We start from the raw sequence: 15722 nt of genomic DNA, 5'->3' as shown, positions 1-15722 counted from the left end.
GGTGTAGATGAGCTGAGTCCAGTCCCTGTTCTAATTAGCCTGGAAAAGCCTGGGAGGAAAAGCTGTGTCCTGAAGCAGGGGAGCAGAGACTTGAGCCAGTCTCTCCCATGTCCAAGTACCTTAGCAACCCAGCTTGTCTCTGCAAAACAGTACCTTTTGCCAAAAAAAGAAACACTCCAAAGTTTTAGTCAAAATTGTCATGTGCTATTAGAGACCAGTACAAAAGCAGGGGTAGGGGACCACCAGGTCAGTGCAATTATGTATTCAGATTGTGTAGTGTAGCTTATCATTTACTTTCTTAAAACAATAGCTATTTTCTTGCTCCACAGATGATGCTTGCTCAGCCCCAAACACCTCTTCTGTGAGTCAGACAGATGTTGAGAGCTGTTTATGCTGGTTACATCCTCTGTGTACAACTTTTATGACTTTTTTAGCTTTTTATTGTTACATATTTGGCTATCATAGCACTTGAGTGAGGCTGGCTTGCCTTAGTGTAAATCAAGTGGGACAGTAGTGAGTGATGAAGGATTTTATAACTCTGAGGAACTGGCTGAACTCTTTCCCCGTTGTTCTAAGGTATTTCTATTCCCTCTTCTAAAGGTGTAGAATACTCCTCAGCAAAGGAAAGCTGGATTTTTGTTTTCCCTCACCCCCGTGCATGGAGTTTCCTGGGATTATTTTCAGCTTTGACTCCTTCCTTATAAAACATTCACCAAACGTGACAACTAAGAGTAGACAGACTAATTCTCTAGATACAATATCCTCTTCCTGTTAAATCAACAGCACATGTACATTTTCAAGCTGATTCATTTTTGAAACTTATTTGGATGACTCTCTGTGATTTATAGGACTTCTCAGGTGGTCTCCCATCTAGACATCAGCCACACTGATTTTTTTTTTTCTTTTTGCCTTCTAAATAGAAGAAAGATGCATCTGCCTAGAAAAGGCAAAGATCAGTTCTCTAAAGGCCTACAATTTTATTGTGTTTGGGACACTATTTTTCATCATTTCACTTGTCTTGTTCCTCCTCTGTCACACTCAGGCCTCATTATATTCAGTGCAGACTCCAATAGGACTCCCAACTGCACATGGAGGTGACAGAGTTAGCAGGACTCCACTATGAATTTAAACCTCTCCAGGGCAGCACTCAGGACTCACAGAGTCCAGAGCATGGCTCTCTAGCTGGAAATAGCATCTATACTTTGAGACTGCAAAGATAAAAAACCAAATGCAGCTTCCATCCAAGTTTGCAAAGACCAACTCTTTTAATTACTGCTATGCACTCAGTTAATAAAATCACATTTCTTCTGCTACTACTTCTGCTCAGCACCAACGTTGTTAGCCCTTTCACAGCTATCCACTGCACAAAAGTATCAAATATTAGGGAGATATTCAAGACCCATCTGGACACCTACCTGTGCAACCTATTGTAGGGCACCTGCTTTAGCAAGGACTCAGTCTCTTCAGGTCCCTTCCAACCCCTGCAATCCTGTGATTTACACACTGCTCAGGAAAACCCTTCTTCAGAATCTGCATATGAAGTATTTATTCCCCGGCATCAAGTCTGAAAGGTCTCACTTTATATCTCTATATGTTTCTTTTTAAATCAGCTAGCCACAATTTCACTTGTAGTTTAAAATTTCATTCAAAAACACCTCAGTGGCAAATAGTTTATGCAAGGTAGCAGAAAAAAACAAACTGCCCATTGCTTTTAATTTCTACATAACAACATCAGTTCTACAGCTAGCTCAACCTGCATAACATTTTCCATTACAAGACACCCTTCTTCCAGTAGCTTAACTCTGTTCAGCGTTAACTGTTTGAGTAGAAGTTTCCACCTACTGCATTTGTCCTGTGCTATCTGATGAGAAGTAGCTACCTGATGAGAGGAAAGCATTTAGGCTTCATGAAAATAGTGGTAGAGCTGTTAAAGAAGCTCCAGGTTTTGAAGGAGGACTTTTATTTTCCATAGGAATACCCACTCCTGAGCAGCTCCACAGCCCAACACTTTCCTGCTGGTTTCCTGAAGGCCTTTACGCTGCCCACTCAGGAGTCTTGTAGTTCCTATCCAACAGCAACTGCACAAGCTTAAGTCATCACTCTTCCAAAGTTTTTATTTTTTCCTCCTCAGGAGTCAAATATCTGTTCCAAATGAAAATAAAGCAGTATGGAACAGAATGGCAAGAGAATAAAAGCATAAGCTTTATTTCTTGGACTGTTAATCAGGAATCTTAAATTATGAGTTTGTCAAATCCATAGTTTGGAATAAGATCTGCAAATACACTGTTCGCCAAACAGTTATTTGCGCTTGCTCTTCTTGACCAGCTTTCAAGACCATTTTAGCTGCAGCTACAGGACTGCCAACCTAGAGCATTGCGTATTTCAAAATACACTTACAACTGCTTGAGGTACAATGCCAATCTGTGGGCTAAAGCTTCTCAAACCAATTTATGAAGTACAAATCTCAGAAGCACGTTAAACAACTTACGGCAAGGGCAGACAGACATTCACAGATAAGAGCCCAACATACTTAAAAGAACTGCCAACGCCTCAAATTGTGTTAATATACATCGGTGCAGTTCAACTCACAGGAGGTCCTGAAGTTCATTTATGACCTTTCTTGGGTGTGAACAACAGTCAACGTTCCAGCCAGCCTGGCTTTCTCTAGGCCCAATCAAACTAGTTGCCCAAGTCAGCCCAGCTATCTGGCTCGCAAAGAAGAAGCAGGCAGGGATGAGCTTAAGATGCAACTGTCATTAACAGGAAGACACACTTACTGTGTTTCAATACCTCCAAATTACCTCCCCACTTAAAAATAGATAGATTCTTTAGCTTCCAGACCCACGTGTTCTTTAGGCTCACAGTCGTTAAGATATTACAAACATCATCGTCCTATGTTTCACCCAAAGAACACAAAGCTGTGGCCAGTGTCCAGCCATTTAGAGTAAACGCTATCTCTAGAGATTCCCTCATTTCATGAGATTGTTTCAGGTCAGTTGAAACCTCAATCTAAACCAGATGCACTGGTGGGGTTTGCAGTCACAAACTAGAACTGACTCATACTAGCCCATTTTAAGGTTCCACTTCCCTGCTATCACACAAAAAAATGTCACTGCTGACTTCATCAAGAGCAAGTAGTAAGCTACACGTCTAGCTGGAAAAACAGTAACAGAAATAGTCTGGCTTACAACTAACGCTACTGCAGAGATCTTTCCTTTTTCTTCTGCTGACTGCTTAATGTTTAAACCATGCAACCCTAATTCCATGTTATGTTTCTCTTTACAATATATTTTTGATTTGGAGAATAAGCAACCAGCCAGTTCCTTGTTTGGCAACAGTACAAAGGCACTTTGAACTAACAACATATTCTGTAATCTAGCCTCAGGTATGAAGTTAGCTACTGGTTGGACATAAAGCATGTGGCTGAGCAGTCCAGATTTGGCTGCACAGTCCAGATCTGCACTGCTTTTAAAACAAACAGAAAAGTGCCTGTTTCTGCCTTCACATACACCTGTGCAGCTCCCCTGAGCGCAGCATGTGTGTAAATCAGAGGGCAGTTTTGAATCCACATGGCCTGAACAAGAACTGTGCCTCCATTCATTCCTCCCCCTGAAGTCTGGAAGTCCATGGTGAACTGACATGCTGAACTAATTTTCTGGAATTTGCTCCTGTAGCCAAGCCCACAAAGCGAGCCTCAGCTATGGCCAGAGGACACTGCTGCTAAGTTGATGAGTCGAAACAGGCTAAATATTAAGGGTTCCACTTACAAATACTTCCCAAACAAAAGAGCAATTTAGAAAAGGACTTTTTAAATTATTATTTCACATGACAACTCATACAAGAACACCTATATGCTCTTATTCAGAATTTCCTCCGCATATAATGCTGGAAATTTGTGACAAAACACACTCCTACTATTTTAAAAAAAGCATTTAAAATATCTGGACTTATTTGTGAATATATCCTTCTGTACATCAATCATTCTGGGCTGACCCTTCATAGGTTTAAGCACTTTGTAGATTCAGGAAAGCTATCAGTATTCCAGATGCAAAATCAAACTGATTTAAAAAAAAAATACAGTGAAGGAAAGAGTCGGCACTAGCAAACAGCAATAAAAGTTTACTTCTTGTTGGGTCTCCTCCTTGAACTTAGGTTTGACAGACTGAGAAAGGAGCCCAGCTCAAAGTTACTGAGTTTGATTGCTCTGTACAAAACAGCAGATCTCCTGTGCTGGTAGAGCAGAAGCTGACTATGTTTACTTGCCAATTGTTTCCTGGAAATACTCTTTCCTAATAGCTCAGCAGTAGAGTCAGACTTAGTTTAGTTGTTATTTTCTACATGAGAAAGCACTAACTGATATTTCATTATCTGTTTGTTGTGCTTTTTTTGCATGAGCACTGATTACACATTACTGAAGAAGTACAGCAAGGACTTAATGAATGCATAACTCAGTCAGCAAAATTGTTTTACATGTGGTTTTACTCGAATAAGGACCAGTGATCCTGGACAGTTTATATTTACTTTGTTCGCATGGAAACCATCTTCAGGCAAGAATTCTAGAGCTTTTAGTAAGCCTTAAACTGAGTAATCTCTGCGTATTTCAGTTTCTTCTATTTCACTCATCCCAGCACTTTGCTTTAGTAAAGATGAAAGTAAAAAAATCCAAAAAATACTTCCTAAGTTCTTAGAAGAGAAAGTTCATTCCTCAGATTCATTTAAGATCCTGGAGGAACTGGAGAACATCAAAGCCATTAAGCTTTTCAGAAATTGTAACTCAACTTCTGAAATATGAAACATGTGCGCCAGACAGTTTTGCCAAATGTTTACATTCTGGTGCATAGCTGAACTGCTTATCAGAAGTTCAAATGTTCTTTGTTCCTAATTTCCCACAATTATTCACACTGCATGCTCTGTTCAAGTACAGTAACACCCTGTGGCCATGAGAGCCAACAATGCTTCTGCCTCACAGAGACCAAGAAAACCCAAGTTTTCTGCACCCAGAGCATGCCGTAACTACAGACTGTATAATCAGAGTGGCTTCCCCCTGCAATTATCTTTATCGTAAACAAGAATACACGCAAAGCTGTATGAATTCCCGTATTCAGAGAAACTTTATAAACTCCTTCCATAAATTATGAAGTGCCTAAGCTTGATACTTTAGTACTGGAAAGCAGAATGCTTCGTGCATTCTGATCCACTCTGTGGCCTTTAACTCATTTCTAGTTGCCACATCTCTTGCAGGATTTAACTACCCTGTGAAATCCCAAGCATGTGCCCTTCTCTCCCCCCTCCCACAGGATGAGAGCTGTCCTAGATATTTTTGTTTAAGAGAAAGATGAGCTTCCTGAGGATGATTCAGCCTACTTTGAGCTAAAGACTTTCAATGGAAGTACTATCTACTGACTAAAGAGGATCAGAAAGGTCAGTCTAGACACTTCTTTGGGAACTCAAGTTAAGCATGATGAATATCAGCCAAAGTAGTGATGGCTGTGGTACCCAGAGAAGTGAAACATCAACCAAAGAAATTCACCATTTGTTTCAGCATTCTGAAAGACTTTATTTCAGTCAGACACTGATGCTTTTGAGGACAGACATTTTCAGTTGTTTCACGACATTAGCACAAAGTGGGATTTGGCAAGCTTAAAGTGGAGAAGAGGAAACAAGGAAAAAAGTAACAAAAACAGCAGCTTCTGGAAGAAAAAGACTGGGGAATAAGGTATTTCATAGTCCTGATGAAGATGCCCTTGCTATGGGTGATCATTATAGCTGAGAAATATGTAGAAGGGGAAATTATTGCAATGGCTCAGTCTTGCAGGGGGTAGATTAGCAGAACTAGAACAAACAGTAGAGATCAAGTCAGCACATATCAGCAGGAAATACAAGACATTAATCATGCTCTTTCCCAGACACAACGTGGAAATAGTCTACAAAAATATTTCAACAAATTACTTGCATTGTAAATCAGCAAAGCCACAATGACTTCTGGGCAACTCCCTGCATTTATCCCAACAGACCGTCAGGGCAACAGACAGGATCATCTGCCTTTCAGGACTCTTGACATTTGCTTGAGAGAGCACAGATACTATCGTGTATTCAGGAAAAGGCTTTCTAGGATTGAGAGGGGTAGGGTATCAGAGGAAAGGAAGCTGCTGACAAGTGACAGAACTACATGCTTTCTAAAAGTCAGGCTGAAGCTTTTCCCACTGCCTCTTCACTAAGTTAACTGGAAGTGGCTCACTCTACTCTGATCACATACAAGAAAAGTCTAAAGATGAGAAGAGAACGTGGAAAACAGATGTAGTCATCAGAGCAGCTCTATATGAAAACACAACTTTTCCTCCCCACCTCATTTATTCTTTCATTCACATATTGCCTTGAGTAGAGAATCAATACCCTCAGGTATTCTGTTTTTGTTTTTTTTTTTAATTATTATTTCAGATGAAACTCAGAAGAAACTCAGAAATATCCTCTTTACAGAAGAGGTTTTGCCCTCAAAAGCAGCTGTAATTTTCTGTACGTTGCTCCCATGACAGAATCTGATTAAAGATTAAAAATCCTTCTGTTCATCAATATTTGAAACCACCTTCACGTCCCTCTTTCAATTCCAGATGCACTGCAACGTAGTTTATGAAGTCACAGGTCTGATCACGTTTTAGCTACTGTCCTGCTCAACTAAAAAATTTGAATAAGAGATCTAAACACTTAACAGAGAGAACATGAAGTTATTCCAGACAATATTTAGCTGGAGGGAAGAGGACATACTTGCACTTCAACACATCCAGAAGGTATTACAAACAAAAGATTCTCTAAGAATACAAAAATCACTTTTAAATCAGGATAGCAGAGCAGTGATCTTTCAGGACTTGCCCAAGCAGAGAGAAAATGACAATGGACTTGTTTGATGGTCAGTAAGCCTGTAGCCTTGAGGGAAACTGGGAGAAGTATTACCATCCACCCACTTACACAAAGCTTAGAGAGGTTAGGCCCTAGAGGAAGCCTTTAGAAATACAAATAAGTCACTAATTACAGTAATTAACAGTTATGGGGTAAATGGGAGTACTAAAGAACATGGCTGAGATAACTTTGTTTTAGTTAGAATTGGCAGCTTTTTAGCACTTTCCACCATACTGTCTTTAATTAGCTCCCCACAAATCTTGCGTGGGCTTTTAAGCTATATTTAGACATAGCTAGAGACATCAGGAATTCTAACACATTTTTATTGTCACAACACGACTTTGATGCATTGTCTCTCACTCAAAAGAGCAAATAAAGGTCCCCTTTCCACACATTCCAGACACAGAACAGATTGTCCCAGCATTTCCAGAGATGACAACTATGACAAATATAGTAGTAGAAGCAAACCTGACAGATGTATATAGACAAATGAGAACTGCATGCATTGATCTGAGTGTATGAAGCGGGGGTAGGGGAGGAAATAGTAAAATTGCAGTTTGGATAGAAATATAAGATCTGTCATAACAAATTAAGCCATTAATTGGACAGTTAGATACCCACTTATATGTAAAAGTCTGCACTTACATGAGGTGAAGAAGCAATCAGAACAAACCCACCATTTATTCACTGCTAAAAAAAAAAGACAGTAGTGGAGAACCATTGTTTTTGTACTTTTACAAAAGCTATAAAAAACCTGATGCTGTGGATGATATTGTCATCACAATTTAAGAGATTGCCAAAAGAGCAAAAATAGTCACAAAATAGTAGAAGATCCTTTTTTTTTTTTTTATAATGATAGTGCTGTAATTTTTATTTTACATTGAAATAACAATTTCCAGAAGAGATTCTCAAAAGCAAGCGGGTTTTGGAACAGTTTCAAAATCCCTCTCCAGAAAAGTTCAAGATCCTGTAACTATTTTGCAAATAAAGAGCTTCGGGTATGGAAAAAGCTTAAAAATGACTCCTAAAGTCTTTAATAGAACAGGGAACAAGCTACCACTTCCCTAATTTGTGTATCATGGCAATTAGACCACTCATCTCTTCCATTACAGACCATGACACTTAAAGGAGCTCTACTTAGATGTTACAAGAGCATTGGTAAGGCAGAAAGCATCCATCCAATGAAGACTAGGAGTAACCCTAACCATGACAATTCTCAGATTAAAAGAAAAAAACACCACACTTCTACCAGTACAACAGAAAGAAAAAAGTAGCCTAATGAATGGGATCACAAGCATCTAATATAAATGGTTTAAATTATTTACTGGCATTGCAATAAAGCAGATTCACACAGAGGCATATGAGGAAAAAGGAAACCCACAGCTTGTTTTCCAGACATGTTTTCCAGACAGTATGTCAAGTTCCCATAATATTGTTCTACACTTACGTAGTTCCTCTTAGCTCCCTCAAGGAAGTAACTAAGTGCCAGCTTCATGATCTTCACTAAGACTGAAGTAGCAGTTAGACTTAATGTATACACGTATGTGTTGTTTGTCACAAATCCACTCATCTCTGAAAAGATTGCAAGTGCCACAAATGCATACCTTCTGAAGTAAAATCACTAAAGGCAAGGGCATGGTAATACCCTGGGCTCAAGCGGTAGGGCAACACTGAACACCGCTGAACAGAGCAAGAACTTTCCAAGCACTAGGCAACTTATCCCAACCATTAAATCATTCCTCAGCAATTTTGTTTTCATCAGGAATACTCTGTCAATCTCACTGAAGCCAACATTTTGTGAAGATGAGACATCCATATCCTTTGACGAGCATTTGTCAGTGCTCCCTATGAAATTCAAAGGAAGCTAATATGCTGCTTTACACACACTCAGCGGCAGAGCACAATTTTTTGTGCTAACATAAGTGAAAAGCAAAACAGGAAAACTTGAAGACAAAAAGCACAGCAAGTCTGGAGACAAACTACAGAACTCCAGAAGCATGGAGAAAGTTGTAATTAGCATGCAACATTAGATATGTTTGCTAGATACATTGTTTGATTTTGTTTTTCTTTCTGCAGTTTAGAAAGAAAAGCAACCTTCACATCTGTGCAGTCTCCCAATTTTGCATTTTTTCCCCAGACTTCATAAAGGCTCTCTGACATAACACAGAATGCTGGGGACCTAAGTGAAAGAACAAAGAGCCGAGTTTCTGCACTTCAATATTTTCCTTAAAAAATAATGACCATGGGGGTAGGAGGCCAGCTGGCTCAGGGGATTAGTAATAAGATATGAAATATTTCCATCTTAAGCATCAAACAACTGTGTACAGAGCACAAGATGTAAGCATAACTTTAGTTAGGTAGACCATAAGCCAGCAAGCTGGTGTTTCCTCCCTTTCAGATATTATGCTGCTATGCCAGAGAAGAATGTTTGAAGCACTTGAGAAGTATTTCTGTACTTCAGGAGCTCTCTTAACACTTTTGTTACTTTACTTTGATATTGATTTAGATGCCTTTACAGGAAAGCATGTACTGTAACTTACTGCACCAACATACATGTCTTCTACAATTCTGTTCAGGAACTTGAGTTAGTAGTTGCAATGATGAATTGATGGTTGGACTAGATGATCTTAGAAGTCTTTTCTAACGTTTATGAATCTATGAGGCTCAGTTTTACAATGCATCCAATAGACTGCTTCTGCTGCACTGTACTTCTAATGTTCTTATTTGGTCTGACCTCAGCAACATACCAAAACATTTAGCATGGCAGAAAGTTTCTCTTATAGCAGTACGAAATTTCTATTCTATTGAAGTTAAAACTCAAGTCAATACATCAGATTTAAAACTCTTAGCTTCACCTAACTAATTGGAGTGAATCAGCACCAGTAACATCCAGCTCCTAAGTCTGAGTTTTATAACCAATGTCACCAACTTTACAAAGAGTCTGTACTTTAATTATAACATGCTTGTCTTCTGTCTCACAACACTGCTATACAAGAGTTGGCTTATGAGATGTTATAGAAAATCTACTCACTGATAACTAAGTGATGCGCAAACTCCTCATCACATCCAGACACAGAAACCTTTCTACCTTCAGAAGGCATTTGTCCCTGCTATAGCATCAAAAGAAGTACATAGCAGAAAAATCTTTCATTTTATCTGGAAAAGCCATTCTAGACCTTGGGCTAAGTGATAGTACAACATCCGTTCTGTTTCTATCTCCGGGCATATCTCCATTAGAGATTAACAAAGTTTATTCCTGATGTGAACCAACAGAGTGCATTTTATACTGCTGAGGCGTATTTAACAGCCAAAAGCAATCTTCCCACTAGCATCTGCTATCCAAAAGGACATAGGGTTAAGATTTGTGAAAGAATTCTTCCTCACACCTGGAAATTTGAGTTCTAAGGACTCCATAGTCTGTCTGCCCCCCCACAATGTAGCCTCTTATGTCCAGTCAGGTTTCTCCAAAACCCTCTTACTGTAATAGAAGGATAAAAATAAGAGAAGTTAATTCTCATAGTGAGATGTAACATCTGTATTACAAAATTGGTAACAAAACAATAGGGTAAGAAAAATCTACTCTAGAGTAAACTTATTAAGGAAGAGCATCCTTTGCAGTTCCATTATTTCAACTACTTTTCAATAGGGCAATCAGTTCTCCTATCCCCTCCTCTTGAAGGGCCACCTATCCTGAAGCTTCCCTGGCCAGTGCCCCACAACAGCACAGCAGAACCACTGCAAGCTCTGTCCCTCACTGACCAAAAAGCATTCCTTCCACCATCAGTTATCTTCCAAAAAATGTCTTTGAGTAGTCATTCTTCTTCTCAGACTGGATTACCAGAAAGCTCTCCAAGATCAGATTCCTCCTCTTCCCTCGAGTCTCTGAATTTCCACTGCATTATTGACTTAGCACATTCTTTCTAGCTTCAGGCTCTTAAGCAAGATGCAACATTTTCAAGACTGGCAAAAACTTTACAAGAAATATACCAGAAGACACACTCATCGTACATGCTTCATGAGAGTCAAAGCTTTCAGTTTGCCTTTAAATTATGAAACCACACATGACATAATATAATAATATTCTTCTAAGTGATTTTCCTGTTCTCATTTTCAATCATATTCCAGACTGAATTTTGGCCCAAATGATTAGTAAATAGAGAATATAATTAAAAATACTATTGTGGTTTAACCTGGCAGGTGGCACCACAGTTGTTCACTCACTCACGTCCTTCCCAGTGGAATGAGGTAGAGAATTGGGGAGAAAAAAGTAGAACTTGTGGATTGAGATAAAACTATTTACAAAGATAGAGAAAAGGATAATAGTTATGACTATACATATACATATGAAAGTATATAACAAGTGATGCAAAAACAACTGCTCACCACCTTCTGACCAACACTCTGCTAGCCCCCTAAGCAGGGGAGAGGTGAACTCCCACCACTTTCAAAACTCCTTCCGCATGATATCATATTGCATGGAATATCCCTTTGGCCAGTTTCAATCAGCTGTCCAAATTTTGTCTCCTCCCAGCTCCTTGGGCCCTTTGCCGAGAATAGCCTTGGCTCTGTACAACACTGCTTAGCAGCAATTTTAAACATTGGTGAGCAATTGCACTGTGCATCACTTGTTTTGTAAACATGTATTTTATTATTATAACTACTGTTATTTCTCTCTTCCCTTTCCATCTTAGTAAATTATTTTTATCTCAACTTACAAGTTCTATTTCCTCCCTCCATCCCCCTCATTCCCTCCCCCATCCCACTAGGAGGAGTGAACAAACGGCTGTGTGGTACTTAGCTGCCTTCCGGGTTAAAGCACAACAACCAGTTAGAAAACTTGATTTCGAAAGAATGGGCTTTCAGCAATACTTTTCCAGTAAAATCATGTTTTCCATTGAAAACTGCTAACTTTTCACACCAGAACAATCACAAGAAAAGTAAAATAAGTATTTCATCTGAAAAATCCTCCCCTTCCAAAATATGAAGATATTGAAACAATTGTCCTAGAAGCCTTGAGAGGCAATCTCACTCTTGAGGCCAAGTTTTTCAGCAGACCCAGGCTTCTTATGATGTACTACCCAGTAGCCCAGCTAAGAAAAAAATAGTAGTAAATTCTAGGAATTCAGGGGTAGAGGGTTACAATTAAGTTGTATTTAAAATTTGTGTGTCATTTTCATTATTTCCATCAACCATTTATTAAGAATCTCTTCTTTGCCTAAATTTAACAAACCAAAAGAATTTTCTCAAATATTAATTTCTCTGCCATCAGCAATTAGCATTTTCCAACCAGATGAACTTCCCACCACACACGCCCTTCACAGGATCAATAAAAACCCAGAGAAACAGTGCTTCAAATGAGAAAAACCTATGCATAGCAGAAATTTACCACCATTTACTTCATTTCATTTAAGACGACTGTCAAAAACTGCTGCAGAGCAGTGGGCATTCTTTAGAGAAAAATAAATTGTTTTAGAAAAACATTTTTGTCTGACTGGAATTTCAGTGATGTGCCCTCACTTGCAACACTGAGGCAAAACATCTGTCCTTTTCCATTAAAGGCACGAATGCCCTAAAAGCAATAAAATGATACTGCAATGGCAAGCACCATTCAAGTGCCTATAAATACATTCAACAAACATTTTTCTGGAATGTATACAGTGAAGGAATGGATAATATGTTCCTCTTCCTACCCACAGCGTACTGCAATAAGTAGAGTGATTTAACACAGATCTGATTTTACATTTTATTCCTGCAAGCTGCTTGCAAGGTAAAGGGGATTTTCCTTGACTTAAACCATCAGGATTTTTGGTGTTCATCCAGAAACTATTTCCAGTGCTTCAACAGTATTCTGCACTGAGAGCTCTCAGTGCTCATTACTAACCAGGGACTTGTGTGCCTGTGGGGCCTCCACCTGTTCAAAGAGCTCTGGACTCTGTGCCTTTCACTGCAAATCACAGCTGGAGAAGAGTTCAGAACAAATGTTTTCCGGCCTCCTTCACTAGGAAGAAACTGGATTCACCTACAAAGCCCCAAACTCAAACTCTGAAAAGAAATAATCTATGTAAACTCCCACTGTCACATTCTGAAAAGTAAGTTTCTCAAAGCTGTTTTGCTCCTGGGACAGAAAGATAATCTTTAGGTACTTATCACAGTCCACTAAGAACAGTACTTTTTCCATAGGAAAACTGTTCTGGGGTTGGATTTTTTTTTTTCTTTTTGGTTAGCTTTGTTTTATTTTTTTCCATACAAAGCACTACCATCCTGAAGGATTAAGCCCATTATGTTTAAACCTATTATTGACTGGCATCACTACGTCAGCAGCAAAACTATTCTCAGCTTGAACAGTGGACATTTCCCACAGCAACATCTTACAAAAAAAAATTAAGCTAAAAGAAGGTGACAAGAGTCAGCCTGCAAGCATGGATTCAACAGCAATTGAATCACTGCAGTTAATGAATACAGAAAGGCAACATCTTTCATGATGTTTTCCAGGACAACTTCCAGGGTCTTGTTTTTGTATCCTGACAATTGCCATTCGCATGACACTGCAAGAAAAGCCAAGACAAAAATCACATCACTGCCAGTGGAAACAATTCCAAGTGAATTCAAATCTTGATGAAAGGGGAATATGCTCAGCTTTCAAAAAAAACTTCACAGTGCACTTTTAGACTTCTGTTTTGTTTAGCACTGCTACCTCAGTGGGAGATACTCAGCCTCCTGATTTCTTTGTCCTCCAACTATAGGATGTGGCACAAACTGTGACAAATTACCAGACCAGCTAGCAAACATATATAAAGGAGTATTAACAAATCTACTATCATTGGAGTTCTGAAGAAATCTGCTCACTCCTATTACCTCATCTCTGTTATTCATGCTTTGAGGTATTAAAAAAAGCATAAATATTCTCTTATGTTCTTCTAGTATTTGTTTAGCTTCCGCACTTCCTCTGGCTTGGACAATTATAAGAGACTGAGTTTTGTTTGGTTTCCAAGTCTGTTTTGCTTTAGGAGCATATTAATTTTTGTCAGCGTTTCCAATGAAGAGAATTGGAGACCTGTTTCTACAGTGGGCAACATTCCATGAAAGCCTGGAGAGAAAGACGCACACAAAACTTGGATGCAGCTTATCAGATCTTTTAATATCCCACTTTCCTTTTGTTTAACCTATGATTGCACTGGGCTTCAAGTACATCAGTTTAAAATGATAAATCAGTGTGAATATTAAAAATGGACTTCTAAAATCTTGTTTTTAAATACTCAAATACCAGGGGGAACATCAGACCTCTATCTAAATTATAGGGTTAGTTTTCCTACCAACACTACAATCAACTGAATTAAATCTCCTAAAACCAGATGTTAGCCTTGAGCTCCAGATTTAATTACTGTACATGATACATAGAAGTACTGCTGTATAATTCGGCATACAATACAACTTATGGGCACAACATATCATTAGTAAAATACTCCGCAGCTTCCCACACTCCCTTGACAGTTTATTGCAAAATAGTAAAGGGGGTTCTTTTGAGGAAGCAGCTTCAGATATCTTAAGAGCTTAAACAGATACACAGGTGGAAGAGATCACCTTGTTACTTTTCTCATGGTGTTGATAATCATGCCAAATTAACAATTAGCATAAATCTGGAGCTTGTGAAATAGTTTTCCTACAGTCTGCATTTCAGGGCCAAAAACTACATATTTTCCTACCTCAGAATAGATTATGATTAAGAGCACTATCTAGGATTGCAGATAAAGAAGAAAAGTCACACACTCAAATACAATTTATTCTTTGCCTTGTTAAGGAATTTTAAGGGATTTATTTTTGCACAGCAGTTCTTTGGTACCATCAACATCAACCAAAGATTGTTGTGAAATATGACCAATACTTTTTATTAGAGAGCTGTTACAACCTGTTGCAATAGTACTTAGTCTCAGTTGTAATTACAGCTTCCTAACATCTAAAAAACTTATTTTTCTTAAGAGCTCGTTCACTTTCCAATTAATTTGTGGAAATATTAAGCCTAACCCATTTAGTATTGCAGATATAAACATGCTCATTGTATCTGCTGTAGTTTCCATGTAAAAAAATAGGATTACTTTCAGAGAAGCCTACATATATGCGACCCAAGGCAAATCAAAGTGTTGGTCACCCATGCCAAGAGGAAAGAAATACTGGAAGCTAGTACAAGAACATTGATTATGGTCACATCCTTCGGTTCTGTGGTTCATGAACAATTGGAGTATGTTTCACCTATAATTTCAGACCATAAAAAGTTACCTGAAGTTCTGTCTGGTAAGACAATATAGTGTTGTCTAGTTCTGCAAGCAGTAAATATATGTAAAAATAAAAACATCTCTTATTAAAGCTATGCTAGCATTTCACTTCCTTCCCTCCCTATTGATTAATAAAAAAATACAGTGCAACAGAAAAGCTACTTTATATATAGCACTAATTATTATAGATCAGAAACTAATAGTTAAGGTGGTCAGCATTCTCTGAGCACAAGTTTATTCCACAAGGCCCTGAATATCCTGCAAGAGATACGATGTATAATTTTCATGAACTTTAATTGATAAAACGTTAAGATCCTAAATAGGTAGAGTGATTCCAATTATTTAAGTCTTGCAACGACTGGGGCTTTTTCTACATCAAGAATACTGGAAAAAGAATGAAGTGTTGGTACATCAATTATCTACAAGCAAGAAACAATCTTTTCCTATGTGTCCAGTGCATTATGCCTTGAACACAGAAAAGACTTTGCATGGTATTCATCAGCATTTGAAAAAAATCTGGGTTATCTCTCTGATAAAGTGATTGTAATTTCACAGCAC

Source organism: Gallus gallus, chromosome 1, assembly GCF_016699485.2.
Source record: "Gallus gallus isolate bGalGal1 chromosome 1, bGalGal1.mat.broiler.GRCg7b, whole genome shotgun sequence".
Taxonomy (NCBI): Eukaryota; Metazoa; Chordata; class Aves; order Galliformes; family Phasianidae; genus Gallus; species Gallus gallus.
This window is presented reverse-complemented; position numbering follows the sequence as displayed.